General features: G+C 39.9%; 1 long non-coding RNA gene across 2 annotated transcripts; it reads right to left on the bottom strand.

Annotated features, from left to right (window-relative positions):
* Positions 1-2708: 2708 nt before the first annotated feature.
* LOC121399288 lies at positions 2709-18617 on the bottom strand. Of its 2 annotated transcripts, XR_005964881.1 has the most exons (5): positions 18233-18617; positions 15933-16228; positions 14624-14787; positions 8977-9192; positions 2709-4683 (listed from the first exon to the last, which is right to left on the bottom strand). It is a non-coding gene; the product is annotated as an uncharacterized LOC121399288 (long non-coding RNA). The 2 variants fall into 2 exon arrangements; XR_005964880.1 differs by lacking the exon at positions 15933-16228.
* Positions 18618-20432: the final 1815 nt, after the last annotated feature.

Raw genomic sequence — 20432 nt, 5'->3', positions numbered from 1 at the left:
AAATGTCCTCTCTGGCCTACTGTAGAACCAAGCCTGCACACAAACATGTAGCAAACATGCTTATTATCACTAAAAAGTATATCATTTCATTATGTTCCACCTTTGCCCCTTAAGGGTAGGACTACATGGACGTTTTCGTCGCAATCCGACGCGCTGCAACAAAACGGCGTCAAATTGCATGCGACAGAAATAAGGTAATTGCATTGTTGGATGTGTTGATATGACATCCCATAAAGCTTAATGACTGCTCAAAGCAAACTGACAGATGTACCTGCATTGATAAACGTGCCAATTTGCAATTTGTTATCACTTTCCCGACTGACGGTTTTAAATGTGCTAAACATTTTTAGCATTCTCCAGTCCGTTTAATATTCTATAAATAATTCCTGTGTATATCCAAGTTTTTCTCCAAATTTTTGAATCTGCCTCTATCTATTTTTAAACACTGATCCCGCACTAAAGAGATGTGCCATTTCTAAACACGGGGTTATTTATTAGGTCGGAATGCTAAAAACTCAAAAAGAGGTTTTTTTTCCTTTTTTTTTTTTTTTTTTTTACTTTAAAATCCGAATTTTTATTTTATAGCTCGAGGATGAAAAAAGTGTGAATCATAGGGACAAATTCACTAAGCGCTGAAAATGCGCTAGCAAAGCCTTCACCGCACTTTGCCAGGGCGGCGCTAATTCACTGAAATCCGAAGTTGCACTCAGGGATGCGAAAGGTAGCGAAGTTGCGCTAGCGTTAATTCGTCAAGCAAAGCGAAGTTACGCTAGCAATGCCTAATTTGCATATGGCGTCAAGTTAAAGTACACTGGATGTATATGTAGCAGCAAATACATTACACTACACAAGCCTGGGAAAGCTTCATAAAATAAAATAGAGGTGTTATATTGCCCTATACATGTGCCCACTGTATAGTTTAGGTGCCATATGTTAGGAAATGTAGGGGGGAAGGGGGTAGCCCCAAAAAAATGTACAATCTTTTTCAGCCTATCACCCTTAAAAAAGGAAAAGACGCCAGCGTTTTGTGGGACTTAGAAAAAATGTCAACTTTTTTTGAAGCAATCCCTATCTACTGGGCTGAGGTGGCAAAGGCAAGTCTGGCGCAAGAGGTAACGTTACGTTCAGTAAAAATGCAAGTTAGTGAATTAGCGTAGTACGCCCCTTCGCCATAGCGCAACTTCGTCTGGCGTAAGGGTGCGAAGTAGCGCTAGAGTAGGTGAACTTTGCTAGGGAATTTACGCCAGCACCCATTGGTAAATCGGCGAAGTAACGAAATGACGTCACGCTGTCGAATTTTCATACAAGGCTAATCCAATCACACTGTGAGAATGACAATACCATTTAAAATCTCTACTGTATATACATGTGAAAGATGTCCAAGTTGTTCGTGCAAAGACACGCTACCAAAATAATTTTATATAATACAGTATATTACAAAAATAATAAGGAAAAAGGAAAGAAAAAAAATGAAAAAAATATTAATATTAATAGAAAAAATTAAAACAAAAATGTAAATATCCGATTTGAAGTGTTTTTTTCTTTTCCATTTCTTTTCTTTGTTTATATATAAGGAGGAACTTCAATGCAATTTTTAGCTCACAAATATTAGATGATATGTAACTATAAGAATCCTTAAGGATCATATTGTGATAAAACGTATATTGCTCAACCAAGAATGGATTTTTTTGTAGCTCATGCATAATGCCCACATACCTAGCATCAAGATTATTATTACGACCAAGTCTTTTAAAAAAAAAAAACATGCGACATCAAAGTCACTGTTGAGACCAAGGGGTTTTCTAGTTTGTAAATAGAAAATCGACTTGGTCTCTGAACGAAGCAGTTTTGGAATAATATCTCCACTGCGTCTATCACTTGTTATCCTATCTATATCCTATCTATACCTATAGCTACCAATTAGGTGGCATTCCCACCATTGCATTCCTTGAAATGTTTTACTATATTAGAGTCCAAATTTAATTTTTTAAGTATCTAGAACATGTTCTCTCACCCGATTTTTAAAAGGTCGGGAGGTTTGACCAACATACTGAATGTGACGTATTGTCCACCAGTATAACCAGAGAAGCAAGTGGCTAATTCATATATTGTGCCAATTTGATCTTAAAAATGGGCGATGTGCACATTAAGTTAAACCATTAGCGTGTAAGATGGGTAAAGATGTTGTAATGTGTAAAAGTGCAGTGAATGAGAATGTAAATGTGAAATGCCTGTTCTGTGTGCATAGGGGGGTTTTGTATGTTGAAAATTGTAATGTTTGGAAAATTGTACTTTACAGGTTTGGCCACAAGAGGGCAGTAGGGTCCTGTTAATTGTATAGTAATGTAATTTTTACCAGGGCCACTAGAGGGGGAAAAGTAATAAGTGGTAGGTTCAGCCAGAGTCAGGAGAGTAATGTAATAGTGTGCACTAAGGTGTACAAACTAGCCATAGCAATAATATTTGGGCACATTAGTGAAGTGTACTGCTTTTTCCTCGCCTCTGAGCACTGATCCAGATAGAGGAGGCGTTCTAATATCAAAGTAGGCTTTTATTCAAGCACATATATTAATATTACAGCAGTGGGGCTCTCGCATAATTCTTACGTTTACTGTACTGGCACGTCTATTGCACTTTCAGCCCTAAAGAAGTATGTGAGAGCGTCAATGCGTGCCAGTACGTGTCTATTACTAACACACCTACAGCACACAGGCAGCAGTATAGACCAAGTGGCAGATCATTTCACTAATCATGTGCCCAAATATTATTGCTACAGCTAAGTGATTCCAGATCGCACTGTGCTTGATGGCTGCATTATTATTAATTTCATGACGGAGGCTGAAATTTGAAAATGGGCCGCAATTGCCCCTCAGGCCTGACTTTGGACATACTGGAGTATAGTTATTGGTAATCATGTTTCATACTGTATTTATTCTCATCATCTAAATTCTTTTTCAGTACAATTCCATGGAACATAGTTTATAGGGTTATTTACCAACAAAAACATAAAAAAAATCTGAATCTTATGAATTTTTGTCGCCAAGAACTGCAACTTTTTCAGATTTGTCGCCGAAACCTGCAAGTTTTTTAGATTTCGTTGCAGTCAAGGGCACCAATATGTGTCCATTTAAATGCAATTAACAAAATAATAATTACAAAGCCCTAGTTATTCCTGCACATGGCCTACTATAGCTGTTTTTTTAGATTCTCTTAGAAACATTTAGATAACAGAATATCCTGTAGAAGTTATAAAGCATCCATATTACACTCAGCACAGCATTTGGAAGGAGTGCTGGGTGATTTCATAAAAGATAATCAAGATACATTCAAACCCATTGAATAAAGGAATGTTTCCATTTAGCATTAATATTCTAAGCTGCTATGAAATCTACACTGTGTGTTATGCAAGACTGATGCCTTATGCTCTACAGGTCAGAGATTGCTCCATAGTGGGCGAAATGGAAGTTTTCAGTCTTTAAGAGTCAAGAGATTGATCCCCTTATGTCTTTAATGATATCTCTCTGATCGACTGTGTTTCATTAGGTTCTACTCTTCCTGCTGTCTAAGTCTTTGGCAGGTCACTGACCCATTTGGGACAGGATAACTTGTATCCCTGGAGGTGCAATTTTGTGCATGAAAAATTCATTATTGCGGTGTGTTCAGTGAAGGCAGTTATACGAGTCAGCCTTCCAGGAGACATCAGTGTGGTGCTCATACCTACAGCTGCAGAACATTCACTTTCCATCTCATTAGGAATTTTCTTGCTGTTCATTGCCCCTCTTCATTTCCCATTAATCAGCACTATTAATGCCTTGATAACATTTACAGTCATTAACCCCTCTAGGGCACAGTATGTCTCTCCTTTTTAGTGGAGCATTATAGCAAGTTGTTATCGCTCATCTTAAATTAGGTTTTGGGAACTTTCAGTAATCACATTTTAGACAATTATTTTATGTACTAATTAGCAGTAAAGTTCTTCTCATGTTGTCCTAAACAAGTATAAAAAAAAGTGCAGTTTCTTTCTTTTTCACATCTATCCTGGTTATGTTCCCTTTAAGCTTAGACACACATATTGTGATTTTGACACTAGTCAACACAACAACTTGGGAAGCTTACTTGGAAAATAATTGGTATTGCCATATGATGTTAAAGTCAGTACAATAAGGGTTTTGTAACAAGCGTTATACAACATAGTACTTGTCTGGACACATCAACTATACTTCACAAGCTACACAAAAGAAAAATGTGTGCAAAACCAACCAATCACCCAACACAACTTGCTCGGGAGATAATGAATTGAGGATATTACGGACTGACAAAATGAAGGAAAATTAAGTAATACAGGTATGGGAGCCATTATTGGGAACCCATTATCCAGAAGACTTCAAATTACGGAAATGCCATCTTCCATAGGCTCAGTTTTAATCAAATATTATTTTTTTTTTTACAAATCATGTCTTTTTCTTTGTAGCTTGAGTTTGATTCCAGTTAAGATCTCAGGGAGGCAGGAAGTTACTCAGCAGCCTGGGAATGGCAGGCAGGAAGAGGAAGCAGCAGAGCCTGGCAGAGAGAGCCATTTGGTAGTAAGACATCAGCAGGCTACCGGTGGCCCCAGAAAGCTGGAAGGCCCCACCAAAAGCTGTCATTTTGATCAGGCTGGCACAGAGAAGGCAGATACTGTTCCTGGAAAAAGATTGTGAGAGGTGTTCAGATTGGAGGAACCAGCACTTGCAGGGGATTCCAATCTGAGTATCCGAAGGGGCATGAGTCACATTGCATGTCCATAAGTCAGGGGTGCCCAAAAGGTAGATGGGGATCTACCAGTAGACCTTTATCTGGGGATCAGTAGATCTCAAGACACTGTCAATAAACAGCTTCACTAAATCACCCTCCTGTTTCATGTTAAATATAGCAAAATCCATTTTCCCATAAATCAGTATTTACTCGAGTATAAGCCGAGATTTTCAGCATCCAAAATGTGCTGAAAAAGTCTACCTCGGGTAAACGGGCAGTAGCTGATATTGCAGTCACTTTTAATCATTCCTATATCAACAGTTAGCTTGGGGAGAGACTGCAGTATCACACAGCGCCCTCTGTTGGTTATATGAAAGAATAACAGTGCGCCCTCTGTTGGTTATATGAAAGAATAACAGTGACTGCAATATCACACAGCGCCATCTGTTGGTTGTATGAAAGAATAACAGTGACTGCAATATCACACAGCACCCTCTGTTGGTTATATGAAAGAATACCAGTGCGCCCTCTGTTGGTTATATGAAAGAATAACAGTGACTGCAATATCACACAGCGCCCTCTGTTGGTTATATGAAAGAATAACAGTGCGCCCTCTGTTGGTTATATGAAAGAATAACAGTGACTGCAATATCACACAGCACCCTCTGTTGGTTATATGAAAGAATAACAGTGCGCCCTCTGTTGGTTATATGAAAGAATAACAGTGACTGCAATATCACACAGCACCCTCTGTTGGTTATATGAAAGAATAACAGTGCGCCCTCTGTTGGTTATATGAAAGAATAACAGTGACTGCAAAATCACACAGCGCCATCTGTTGGTTATATGAAAGAATAACAGTGCGCCCTCTGTTGGTTATATGAAAGATTAACAGTGATGGCAATATCACACAGCGCCCTCTGCTGGTTATATGAAAGAATAACAGTGACTGCAATATCACACAGCGCCCTCTGTTGGTTATATGAAAGAATAACCGTGCACCCTCTGTTGGTTATATGAAAGATTAACAGTGATGGCAATATCACACAGCGCCCTCTGCTGGTTATATGAAAGAATAACAGTGCACCCTCTGTTGGTTATATGAAAGATTAACAGTAACTGCAATATCACACAGCGCCCTCTGTTGGTTATATGAAAGAATAACAGTGACTGCAATATCACACAGCGCCGTCTGTTGGTTATATGAAGGATTAACAGTGATGGCAATATCAAACAGCACCCTCTGTTGGTTATACGAAAGATTAACAGTGATGGCAATATCACACAGCACCCTCTGCACATGGTAGTGGGACAATGCACACAGTAATCCTTTTGGCAATTCTCTGTCACCATCAACTTTGCAAAGAAGTCCGGTTGATCGCTGGGGGGGTCGCTTTGGCGGAATGTGCGCTGCTGGGAGACAGGGCTGTAGTTGTGTCTAGGCTTATACTAGAGTCAATAAGTTTTCCTAGTTTTCATAGGTAAAATTAGGTACCTCGGCTTATACTCGGGTCGGCTTATACTAGAGTATATACGGTAAGTAATATTTTTCATGGAACAGAATGCTAACAATGCTTTTATGGATGTAGATCATAATTGGATTTTTATTCAATGTGTAAAGACTTAGAAAAATGTTGTAGAAGGTCCCCATAGGCCCCCATAGGCTAACATAGCACTTCGGCAGGTTTAATTTGCCGAAGTATTGAAGTCGAAGTTTTTTTAAAGAGACAGTACTTCGATTATTGAATGGTCGAATATTCAAATGATTTTTACTTTGAATCAAAGTCGATGTAAATTTGAAGTCGTAGTATCCTATTCGATGGTTGAAGTATCCAAAAAATTACTTCGAATTTCGAATTTTTTTACTTCGAAAATTCCCTCTAATTCACTTCAACCCTTAGTAAATCTGCCCCATAGAATATAAATGTCACAATATAAGACTGATTAGTTATTAATACAGATAATTACTATATGGCAGCACAGAAACCATTGCAACTAGTATCAGACTTTAATAATAAGCCCTGTAGCATCAGCTTATATTACAGGCCAACCTAACTTTCTGCTGGATAATTAGTGATGACCCCTAAGCTTAACTTCTCAATAGCTGCTTAGAGCCCACTGAGCATGTGAGTGTCACAGACACATTCCAAGATGGTGACCCCCTGTGACAAGTTTGAAGTCCTGGATCATTGCTGCTATTGAGAAGCTGAAACTTTAGGCTGGTGCAATAAGTTCAGTATTCACATTCACTTTTGGGGTTTAGTTCTCCTTTAATGGATTGGGATTTAAAACATGTTCAGTAATGTATAATGTACATTCATGCAAATAATATTTCATCAACTCTCCTGTCTAGCAGCTGGTAAATGTATTAATGCTTATGCTTTCTGCTCTGCTCAGTCTGCACTGGACGTAAAGTTGAATATACACTGGTCAGTAGTACTTGTCAGCTTGAAATGTCCTAACCAAGTTGGCAGCTTGTACAACAAAAAAACTATTATCAGATCAGGAATGTGTCAAATAATTTTGTTGGATTTGTTAGATGTAGATGTGGTCCTCACCTGATGGGTTTGCTTAGATCCCTAATTTTAACCAATCCCTTGCCCCATCTGTCAGATGACTCAGATCTGATCAGCACAATTTGGACCACCACTTGCAAGGTCAGTGTGTATATGGCCCGCAGAAAGAAAAAAATTGATAAAAGCACAAAGGGCACTAGGGCAGGAAAAGTTACATATACACACTCTATAAATTAGGGGTAATTTATACACGCAATATGCATGCATCATTAAAATTATCATCTCTATAAAAATCATTTTGTCTCCTTTAGAGGTAGAGAGAGAACTACAGTGAGACACCCAGGCTGCCTGAAGTTCTGATTCTTTCTGCACTGCTAGTGAATGAATGCATGTTATTTACCACATGTCAATCACTGGTCCTTAAAGGAACAGTAACAGACATTGGGGCAGCCGTTAAAGGGATACTGTCATGGGAAAAAAAAAAATCCAAAATGAATCAGTTAATAGTGCTACTCCAGCAGAATTCTGAAATCCATTTCTCAAAAGAGCAAACAGATTTTTTTATATTCAATTTTAAAATCTGACATGGGGCTAGACATTTTGTCAATTTCCCAGCTGCCCCCAGTCATGTGACTTGTGCCTGCACTTTAGGAGAGAAATGCTTTCTGGAAGGCTGCTGTTTTTCCTTCTCAATGTAACTGAATGTGTCTCAGTGGGACATGGGTTTTTACTATTGAGTGTTGTTCTTAGATCTACCACGCAGCTGTTATCTTGTGTTAGTTAGCTGCTATCTGGTTACCTTCCCATTGTTCTTTTGTTTGGCTGCTGGGAGGGGAAAGGGAGGGGGTGATATCACTCTAACTCAGGGGTCCCCAACCTTTTTCACCCGTGAGCAACATTCAGATGTAAAAAGTGTTGGGGAGCAACACAAGCATGAAAAATGTTCCTGGGTGCTGCCAAATAAGGGCTGTGATTGGCTATTGGTAGACACTATGTGGACTGGCAGCCTACATGAGGTTCTGGTTGGCAGTACATCTGATTTTCATGCAACCAAAACTTGCTTACAAGCCAGGAATTAAAAAATAAGCACCTGCTTTGAGGCCACTGAGAGCAACATCCAAGGGGTTGGGGAGCAACATGTTGCTCGCGAGCTACTGGTTGGGGATCACTGCTCTAACTTGCTGTACAGCAGTAAAGAGTGATTGAAGTTTATCAGAGCACAAGTCACATGACTTGGGGCAGCTGGGAAATTGACAAAATGTCTAGCCCCATGTCAGATTTCAAAATTGAATATAAAAAAATCTGTTTGCTCTTTTGAGAAATGGATTTCAGTGCAAAATTCTGCTGGAGCAGCACTATTAACTGATACGTTTTGGAAAGAAAAATTTTCCCATGACAATATCCCTTTAAGGTTGAAAAAAGGAGAAAAAACACAGGTTACATAACAGATACTCCAATGGTGTTTTTTTAGTCTGCTATGTAACTGGAACCTTTTCTCCTTTTTCCAGCTTGAATGGCTTCCCCCGTGGCTGTACAGCAGCTTGTTTACAGTATATAAACTATAGCAGTCTTTCTAAAGCAAGCACACCAGTTTACCAGTACAGAGCAATAGTACATTATATTTTAATAACTTTGATTAACTTTCAGTTTGATATTACTGTTCCTTTAAGTTATAAAAAAATAATTTGTACAATATGCCTTACATGGTAAAAGCACTGGTAATTACCTTGATGTGATAGTTATTGAGAAGTTCCCTTCTAATGAGGTAGCTGAAGTCAGACACTCCTCAGCCTATGCCTCCAACGTATGACCCCTTGGGTAGAAGTGGAGGGGTAACTGGTAACTCAAATCACCAGCGCTCTCTCTATAAGTGCCATCACTTCTCCGATGTAACTGGTAAAGTATGGCAGTTTTGTTCTAAAATCTCGTATGTAGTCTGGACCTTTAAAAAAGCAAATTGCCAATGAATATCATTACATTTTACTGCATAGAAAATATACTTATACTGTATATCCCATCAATCATCAGTATAGCAGGACATGAATGGGAGCTGCAGTTCTTACCTCCTCATCTAGAGATGTACAGTGTACAGACTGACATTTGGAATAGGCACTTGCAATTTTCAAATATGTTGAACCAACAATATCGATAATACAAAGATATCGCTGAGAAATGTCTGCCCAACATACACTTACCTAACGGTATAAATTGAATATATCTGTAGGTTCTGTGGCTTAAAGGGAAACTATACCTCCCAAACAATGTAGGTCTCTATAAAAAGATATTGCATAAAACAGCTCATATGTAAAATCCTGCTTCATGTAAATAAACCATTTTCATAATAATATACTTTTCTAGTAGTATGTGCCATTGGGTAATCTTAAATAGAAAATTTCCATTTTAAAAAATAAGGGCCGCCCCCTGGGATCGTAGGATTCACTGTACTTACAAACATACCAACAAACCATACATGTTAGGTCACATGAGCCAATTAACAGACAGAGTTGTGTCTTTTGCTTCCACACTTCTTCCTGTTACAGTTAGAGTTGAAGTATTTCTGGTCAGGTGATCTCTGAGGCAGCACAGAGACCATCACGAAATGGTGGCTCAAGGCAAGAGATGTAAAAGGGCAATATTTACTTAAAGGAAAACTATACCCCCAAAATGAATACTTAAGCAACAGATAGTTTATATCAAATTGAATGACATATAAAAGAATCTTACCAAACTGGAATATATATTTACATAAATATTGCCCCTTTACATCTCTTGCCTTGAACCACCATTTTGTGACTCTATCTGTGCTGCCTCAGAGATCACCTGACCAGAAATACTACAACACAAACTGTAACAGGAAGAAGTGAGGAAGCAAAAGGCAGAACTCTGTCTTTTAATTGGCTCATGTGACCTTACATGTGGTTTGTATGTGTGCACAGTGAATCTTACGATCTCAGGGGGCGGCCCTTATTTTATAAAATGGCAATTTTCTATTTATGATTACCCAATGGCACATACTACTAAAAAAGTATATTATTATGATAATGGTTCATTTACATGAAGCAGGGTTTTACACATGAGCTGTTTTACTCAGTATCTTTTAATAGAGACCTACATTGTTTGGGGGGTATAGTTTTCCTTTAAATATATATTCCAGTTTGGTAAGATTCTTTAATATGCCACTTAATATGATATGAACTATCTGTTGCTTAAGTGTTCATTTTGGGGCTATAGTTTTCCTTTAACTGTCTGTGATTGACATGCTAGCTGCACACCCTGCACAATAACTGATACATTTACTTTGAGTGCAAATGACTTATGGGTTAAGTGCATCAACAAAGATATCACTTTGTCATTACCTGTTGTTGAAATAAATAATGGTGTGACTCTTTATTGTTCCATTTGCAAAGACTTACAATAAATAATAACAGCAAACACTTTATTCCTAAGCAACTAGTCGTTACTTGTTACTAATCTTCGTTCCCTTTATTTACATTATTTGCTGTATAAAACTCTTTTCAGTACCTTACTTTGACTACATTTATTCTTATTATGCATACTGCATCAGTTGTGACTGTTGAGCACCCTATCTACAAAAATGGCATTGATAACATAAGGTAATCACTCCCTATGACTTTTCTTGGAGAAATCCATGCAAGATATGCTGAATGTTCTGCAGTCACATATTAGGTTAAAGAAAATGTAAACCCTCAAAGCAAATCAATGTAAAAAGCCCAGCGTTCACTTAATTATTATTATTATTATTATTATTATTAACATGTATTTTTAGAGCACCAACATATTGCGCAGTGCTGTACTTCTGAGCACTTTTACATTTTTTTATTTCTAGTTTTCAAGATATTAGCAGTTTTTACACTGCTAATATAATGAATGTAAAACAGCAGTATCGCCTGCTGTAAGTGCAGGAAAGTCTAGTGATATTGCTCTGCTCAGAGAATTAAGTTAGTGAGAAAAGAAAGGTATTTTGATGCTTCTCTGGTCAGTTCTAAGAACAAGTCTGTCCTCACTAACTTCATTCATTCAGCAGGTGTTACTTCAAATGAGTCGTGCTAATATGGCAATATTGAATTGCTCTGGAGAACAATTTTGGACCTGGAAGTGTCCCCCCCCATCAGTTGGTATATGTGCATTAGAGTTTTCTCACTGTGCATGCGCTGACTACTTTCCCTCAACAGCTAAAGAGTGCTGATTCAGTTAGTGTATGATAGATGTTATGCTGGTATAAAAAAAAGTAAGTTATAAGGGGGGGTTTGGGCTTTGCTGGGTCTAAATCAGTGGGGCTGCCCCTCTGGGGTGCTTGGAGCAATTGCAGAGGGACTCAGCCTGAAGGCCAGTTTAGGTAAGAAGTGGAGAGAATGGTCATTTGCTCTCCTAGTTACACCTACAGGGTATACAGGTATGATATCTCTTTTCTGAAAAACCCATTATCCAGAAAGCTCCCAATTATGGGAAGGCCCTCTCCCATAGATTCCATTTTATCTAAATAGTCAACATTTCTGTAATAATAAAATAGTACGTTATACTTGATCCAAAACAAGCCTACCGGGTTAATTTAATATTTTAATCATTTTCTAGTAGATTTAAGGTATGAAGTTCCAAACTACAGAAATACTCTTATCTGGTAAACCCCAGATCCCAAGCATTCTGGATAACAGGTCCTATACCAGCACGCAGCGTCTGCATCCGACAGTCGGATCGTGTCGGATCAACGCTGCGACACCATGCGACAATTCTATCTCTTGCCTTATTTTTGTCGCATGCGGATCGTGACAAAATCGCTCGTGGAGTCCTACCCTAAATCAGTTTGCTCTAATGCCCTGTCCCCACCCATTATCTGTGTATAGCATCCTGTGGCCTGAACCATCTTGCTGGCTGGAGGGGGAAGAGGCATACAGACTCCTGCACTGAATTCGAGCCATGCTGTGGCACAGGACAACCAGATGCTATGGAAGCTGAGCAGCAGATGAGCCCAGTGCTCTGTAACATGAACCTTCCCTCCCTGTAACCTGAGCAAACAATGTTTCCTTAGCAACAGGATCACCCTAGCAACAAGATGGCTCCCTTTCTGTAGGTAGATATTGTAACTTTGAAATAAAAACTAGCAATGTGGAAGGTTAAATGAGGCAAAATACAAATATTTCTGCAGTGTTCAGCATAGAATTATGAAAAGGGTAGTTATTCATAAGTAGCTACAAACCTATTTCATAATCTGATGAATTTTAATCCATCGATCAAACGATTTTCCTTTGATCAGAAATTGGCTAGAAAGCCTATGGGGACCTTCCCCATAGGCTAACATTGAGGTTCGGTAGGTTTTAGGTGGCGAAGTAGGTGGTCAAAGTTTTTTTTAAAGAGACAGTACTTCGACTATTGAATGGTCGAATAGTCGAACGATTTTTAGTTCGATTCGAAGTCAAAGTCGTAGTCGAAGGTCAAGTAGCCAATTCGATGGTCGAAGTAGCCAAAAAAATACTTAGAAATTCAAAGTATTTTTTATTCTATTCTTTCACTCGAGCTAAGTAAATGTGCCCCTTAATGTTAAAATTTAGAAGGATTAATGGAGATATTCCTAAATTTCTGGACAATGCATGTTTCCAAATGAATAGTAGTTCATTTCTAGTTAATGTAAGGCCCATTTATGACTGCAAGTTCGGTGTGCAAACTGCAATTTCAAGAGCAAGATGCCATGTTTTTTTACCCACAAGGCACACTGTGTGTGATTCATCCAAACAGACTGTCAGGGAACATTGCCGCTTTATGCTTAGTAGCGCAAGTGCGAGGAGCAGCTTAAAGCTGGCCATAGACGCAAAGATCTCATCTTCGTACGATTTTCGGAACGCGTGGAGAGTCCCGACATTTTTCGTCCGATGGAGATCGGTCGTTTGGTCGATCGGACAGGTTAGAAAATTTCTGTCGGCTGCCGATAATATCTCTGCATGTATTGCCGATCGTACGATTTTCAGTGGGAGACTGTCACTAACTTTCGTACTATTGCTGTCAGGGGCAGAACATCGACTGATCTGTTCTTTAACTACTTTATTTGATCTGAATGGTAAGACTTTGATCTTAATGGTTAGTGGCAGGTCGGGAGATTCGATCTTTGCGTCTGTGGCCAGCTTTAGACGCAAAGTGATGGCACCAACACGTCTTTGTGTTACCACAACAGTGTTTGCTTTTGTAACTGAGCCCTTATGCGCCATGAGCTTCAGCGCATTTTGTGGCCCCCACTACTGAATGTAGGACCAAAAGTTCCTGCTTCTGAAAAACGCACTGATAAAATTTCAGGCATTTTCTCTGATAACATTTTACGATTAATCGGAATCTGTAAGTTTCTAGCTCTTTTGCTCTGCTTGGACTTATTTTCTATTTTCATTGCAACAAAGACTGATCATGTCATACAAACAGCAATGAAATTCCCTTGCATACCGCCATCCATCCACATGCATCCAGCTGGAGGGCCCCACTTTAGTGTAACAGTACATTGGGGGTTTTGATAACCACACTAGTCTAGGGAGTAATCACTGATTTTAGGGGTAAGAACTGACCTTATGCCAGTGTTATCTCTGTGGTGTTTATACAAATGGCCTGTGTGTGTTAATGTGCACAGGACTTGTACTGTGCATACACAGAACTTTCTGTAGAGCTTGAGAGTTTTAGAGTTTAAGCTTACTGTTGTGTAATGCCTGCATGAGAGCCTGCTAATAAAGCACTGTTATACTCTACTCATCCTCTGCTTCCCAAAACATAACAATCTCCAAAAAGCCTGTGACCTTTGTCACATAGGAGGGGTTATTGGCTGAAACTCTAAATATCTATGCTATCAAAAGATAATTGCATTAATGTGTAATTAACCATCTGCTTTTCTTTTGTCGAGAGTGGGAATAAATAGCCACGCATCTGGGTTCTTTCATCCATTTGTATTTCCATACAGAAAATTGCCATTTTCATCATAATCTTTAACTCTGTTACAAATATAGGATCTATTATCCTGAATGCTTAGGACCTGGGGTTATTCAGAGAAGGCTTTTTCTATTATTTGATTCACCATATCTTCATTCTGTTAAAATAATTTAAAAACATTAATAAAATGTATGAGTTTTTTTCATAAGATTACAATTAATCAATCAATCACATGGGAGTCAAAATGTACAGAATGTCTTATTATCAGAAAACTTGACAAATGAGAGACCAACATGTAAATATCAATTGTCCAAATAAAATACAATTGTTTTCTATTTGGCATTCATTTATGCCTGGTCAAGAAACATCAATTACAGGACATTAGGGTTCATTTACAAGCACAGCTGCAGTTGCGCAAAGTTTGCTGCATGAAAAATGACATTCATTAAAAGCACCTGATTCCCTTGCATAATTGCGCTTGGCACCACTGGATCATCTCGCAAATTTCTCACAATGTGCCTGTTGTTGCAGAGGAACTCTAGTTGGGTTGTAAAGCACTCATGCCTTCACTTTTGCATGTCACACACTGACGGCAACAAAGTCAGCCAAGTCAAAGGACCTGTAAAAGAAAAAGATGCATTTCAGATAATCCTGCCCGTGACATTAGCCTAAAATAAGGCTATGGGCACACAAGCTCTTGCTGCTATCAGCCTATCTATTTTTGCAGGCTTAGAGAAGCAGATCTGCTCAGTGCCCCTGCTCCATTGATTTGAATCTGATCAGCCTGTGTTATGTCACACAAAGTGTCTGAACCGGATCCTAATTTGCATATGCATTGTGAGACTTTTTGTCACAAAACAATGAAGTAAAAAATGTTTTCCCCTTCCCACCCCTAATTTGCATATACAAATTAGGATTTGGTTCGGTATTCGGTCTAATCTTTCGCGAGGATTTCGAGGGTTCTGCCAATTCCAAAATGGTGGATTCGGTGCATCCCTAAAAAATACGCAGGCCAATAGCAGCCAGCGCATTCAGCTTGTATGAGCATAGCCTAAGAATAAAATCCTGAATACATTATGCAAAGTTATTTGTTTTTTTGGTTATAGGTTAATGTTTATTTTAGTATCTAAAAAAAGTTTGGGCAGACTAAAGGTGGCCTTAGACTCACCAATATTATTTTCCAAATGATAATCGGTGCATGTGTGGTGGGAGACAAGGCAACCGCTATCCGTAAAAAGCCTTGATTAGTAGTATTGTTGACTTCCACTTCCATGCAGGCACAAGCAGTAGGGCAGAGCAGAGGTCAGCCCAAAAATGGGAAAGCAGACACATTTGGGTCTTTTCCGTTCGGCTGCACATAAGCAGAAGCTGTACTTTTCCGTGCAGGTCAAAAACAGAGCAGATCCGCTTCTCTCAATCTGCAAAAAAAGGCACAGGCTGAGAGTAGTGGAGCCGATGCTCTATGTGCCCTCAGCCTAAGAATGCAAGATATACATAGCTTGGTTGCCAGTTCAGTGTTCCATAGATAAAACAATATGGATTATAAAACTAAACAGATATATATTTTAATAACATTTTACTTTAGTCACCATTGTAATAGGTTTAATTATATGTAGTATTTAAATTTCACCTCAAGCAGGATTTCCTCAAAATACTGGATTAAACTTGGAGTTACATGGAACAGAAGACATACTGGAGGAATAATCAGTGGGAGACTGCTTAGCTGAAGCTATTGATCTAAACTGTGAATGTAATCTTGCAAACCTTATTGAAGATTTGGATAAAAGCCATATGGATAAAAGGCCAGCATTCCCTGTGGTGATGGAGTTGTAGGTCAACACTTTTTTATCCATATGTGTATCTATAGGTCATATGGGTTTATACTGGCAAAAGGTCCAGCAACAACAAATAAAAAGCAGATCAATAATGTTTAGTGTTTATTGCATTCGTTCTTTCAGAATCTCTGATTCTTGCACAATCCAGGGAATGAAGCTTTACAACATAGTCCCTTAAATTCATTCCCTTCAACAGCAGACACACTTTTCCACAAGGGTTGCAACCTAGAAATTATAACAACAAGATTTTAGAGTTTGCATCAGTATTACAGAAATAATACAATAATGGTGATGACAGTGCAAACGGTACTAATTAGCAGAACGATTTCAAGTCATACTTTCTACTTAAGCCTTTTGGATGTAACTGTTTTTTGCTGTAACAATACTTTTTTAGGCTTTAATCATAGGGGCAAAAGATTCTTGATACCAGAAATTTAAAAATTAAGACTGCAGTCATCAAAATTTCAGGGACAGGCAGATTTAATCCTTTTTTTATGGTAGATTTGTATTCTTAAAAGGCTAGTTCACTTAAAATATAACTTTTCATGTGGTCATAATTTTTAATTTAATGAAATGATTGTTTTTTGTTTTTTATAGCCTGCCTGTGATGGAAGGAGGGAACTTGCTGAAAAACAACATGGCGGTTTGCAGCTTCCTTTGCTGAAGGGCTGTCTTGACAAAACAACATTTGGCTGCCCTTTTTCTTACAGGGGTTGCCTGTAAGAACTCCCCCCGGGAGTGGGGCTGGGCTGGCGTGGGCCCACCGGGTTTTTTCCCGGTGTCCTGCTGGCCCAGTCAGACGCTGCACCTGGTATTTGAACTCAGAACCTACCCGGCAGACATCAGCCACTTTAGCTGCTGCGGCACACAGCCAAATCCTGCCGGGAGCAGTTCCGGATGACCATAACAACATCTATAGGGTCTGGCCAACAATCAGTGTCTGACTGGCCCACCCTAAAACTAGCAAAACTCAGTGGCATAACTACTCACCGGTGGGCCCTGGTACAGCATGTGCACCTGGGCCCCCTTGTTGGGCTCTCCCCCCCATGGGTGTCCGCAGAAAATTTTCCAGGGTGGGGCAAGGAGGCATCTGTGGGCGGGCCTGTGAGATAGGTGGGTGTGTCACTGCCATCAAGGGGTGGAGCTATGCCACGGCGATCAGCCGATCGCCGGGTCAATCAAGGGAATCCTGCACAGTTTCCCTAATTTGACCCGGGCAACCCTTCAAAATACCGGTTGTCTGACAAGTGGCAACCCTAGTTCACACAAAGATGGCAAAGTGGCAAGTACATGTATAAATACCCCCAGAACTCACAAACAGATGGCACAGGGGCACGTACATGTATAAATACCCCCAGAACTCACAAACAGATGGCACAGGGGCAAGTTCATGTATAAATACCCCCAGAACTCACAAACAGATGGCACAGGGGCAAGTACATGCATAAATACCCCCAGAACTCACAAACAGATGGCACAGGGGCAAGTACATGTATAAATACCCCCAGAACTCACAAACAGATAGCACAGGGGCAAGTACATGTATAAATACCCCCAGAACTCACAAACAGATAGCACAGGGGCAAGTACATGCATAAATACCCCATGTAGCCACATGTTCTTTTTTTACAATTCATTCTGCTGGGTACCTACATAATCTAGATGACAGTCCCAGACCCAACACCACAGTAATAAAAGCCACACAAACATGGGAGATAAAACAAACACTAAAAACCCACTGGTTACCAGGGACCCCCATACAAGTTAAAAAAAAACAATTGGTGGTTAGGATAGGGGCCCCCCATAAAAGTTAAAAAAAAAACTTCATTGGTGGACAGATAGAGACTGTAGAAAGAGAGGGACTCACAGAGAGAGTCAGAGTGCAGAGAGAAGCAGAGTGCAGTGAGACAGAGTGCAGAGAACAACAGAGTGCAGAGAGAGAAAAAGACAGAGTAGAGAGAGAGAGAGAGACAGTGCAGAGAGAGACAGAGTGCAGTGAAAGAGAGAGTGTAGTGAGAGAGGCAGAGTGCAGAGAGAGACAGAGACTCACAGAGAGAGACAGAGTGCAGTGAGAGAAAGAAAGAGTGCAGCGAGAGAGAGACAGAGGGACAGAGAGAGAGAGGCAGAGAGAGAAACAAAGACTCAGAGAGAGAGAGGGGTAGAAAGAGACAGAGTGCAGGCTAAAGAGATTCCTGAGAAGCACAGTGACTGCTGGCTTCCCCTTCTTACCACATCAGTTCCTGTACTTCCGTCTTCGGCATCAGTGATGTCCACGCTCGTAAGGGGGGCTGGCTAATCCCCCTTTGAGCCTAAATCCTGCCTGGCCCAAAACTTTCTTCCTTGTTCCCCCCTGATGGCAGGCAGGCAGGCCTGCACACAGCACAGCATGAGAACGGAGACGAGTGGAAGGGGCGGAGCCACAGTGGGAGCTGGGACGGAGGAGCGGTCCTAGAGCCCACAGTTTGAAATGAACATTATAGATCAGGAGCGGCCCACATTACAAAAATACAGAGCGGCCCCTAGGGCAAATGCCCGAATAAACAGATGGTCAGTCTGCTGGTCCCAGGGGGGGGCACTGACCCCTCTTGCCCCCCTCTGTGGACGCCCATGCTCCCCCCTATGAATCGTGCAAGCTGTAATATCTCCCCCTGCCCAGCCTCTTGCGATAACCATTATTGCGGCTCCGGTGGGCCCCAAGGGGGTGCGGAGCCCGGTGCGATCGCACCCCCTGCACCCCTGGTAGTTACGCCACTGGCAAAACTCCCTGTAGGACCAGGTGTCAGTGGCCCCTCATGCTGCTAAACATTTAGCCTAATTCATGGCCATTCCCTATTTCTATGAGAACAGAGATGCTAAATAGATGGAATAATAGATTATAGTATGCAAAGAAAAGAGACTAGGAGAATAGAGGTTGAGCGAGGAGAGGAAGAATAATAGTAGTGGGCCCTTGGTCTAAGGTTTTTGGGTGTGCCCCTGGTGTCCCAGTCCAACACTGTCAACAATTGCCTGTTATAGATCTAGTGGGAGAGAAAGGGGCAATTGGGGACTGGTTGAACCTTCTGAGTTCCTGCATGGAGCAACTAAGAGGGTTATTTATTAAGTCTGATTTTTTTGTGGTTGGACTTTTAAAGGGGAAAACACGATTTTTAGGTAGAAAAAAAACTTGAATTGTTTGTGATTTATTAAACCCCAAAGGTGTTAAATGTCCAAATAAAAAAAAAGTACTCCAAGGACCTGCTGAGTTCATGAAGAAGTCAGGTTTTCATGACAAATCCAAAAAAATGAGTACCAATTGGATTTTTTCACTATTTTGTCAAGTTTTTTCCAGCACAAGAAATTTTCTGAAAAAATTATTGATGAATAGGGGGGGGGGGAGTTCATGCAGATTTTGATAAATAATCCCCTTAATGTAAAGTTAATATTAGTAGTCAGTTGTCTACTGCCTTCCGACATTTGCTTTAGTGCCTTTCATTTATGCAGTGCTTACCTGGTTTGCAGTAGAGTCTGTAAGAATACTGTATATGTCATATACTGTTTGGCATTTATTTGGACATGTAGTTTTTAAGCTCCATTTTATGTTATTATATATTTTATTATTGACTGCAAATATAGCTGGCAGATATATGCTAATATACGGCTAATGCCATGAGTGCTTTCACTGGACTGATATATATATATAAAATCCAAAAAGGTAAGGTGCACACTGGGATCCTTTGTAGCTTTTTTAAAAAACATAAATTTTATTCAATACATGTTAAAAGGAGGTCAACGTTTCGGTCTGTTCCTAAGACCTTTATCAAGACCAATAACACACTTAAAACCATTGTATCCATAAATAAGTAAAACCAATTAACACTCACCCAATCCCGTGCAACCCCATGGGACATGTGATGCAGGCTCCACCCCAGCCGGGGGTTAAACCAAACACCACCTGAACCGTATAGAAAGGAAGAGAGCATGAGGAGACACTTTCATTAGTATTTACATAGTTGCAACAAATGTAACAAATATTGTGCAAACAGTAATGTTGCAAAATAAACACAGTTACCTTATCAAATATTAATGTACATCTTATTTTGTGTTATCTTTGTTTCAGAAAGCACAAGAAGGAGCAGTGCTCATTTAACCCTGTCGGTACCATAGTATTAAGCTTTTTAATCCAAAACACTTCTCTCTGGAGAAGCATTTTGGATCTATCTCCCCCTCTTCTAGGGGGAGGAACATGGTCAATGGCAATATAGCGTAAAGTAGGTAACCTGTGCCCAACTTGAAGAAAATGATTTGCCACAGGTTTATTCGTACTACCATCACGAAACGCTGTACTAATTGCGGATCGATGTCCATCCATCCTTAACCGCAATGTTTGGTCAGTTTTACCTATATATGACAGCCCACACGGGCAAGTAATCATATAGATTACATGGGTTGT

Source organism: Xenopus laevis, chromosome 1S (genome assembly GCF_017654675.1).
Source record: "Xenopus laevis strain J_2021 chromosome 1S, Xenopus_laevis_v10.1, whole genome shotgun sequence".
In the NCBI taxonomy this organism is placed as follows: Eukaryota; Metazoa; Chordata; class Amphibia; order Anura; family Pipidae; genus Xenopus; species Xenopus laevis.
Note: the sequence above shows the minus strand (reverse complement) of the source record. Positions and strands in the feature narration are given on the sequence as shown.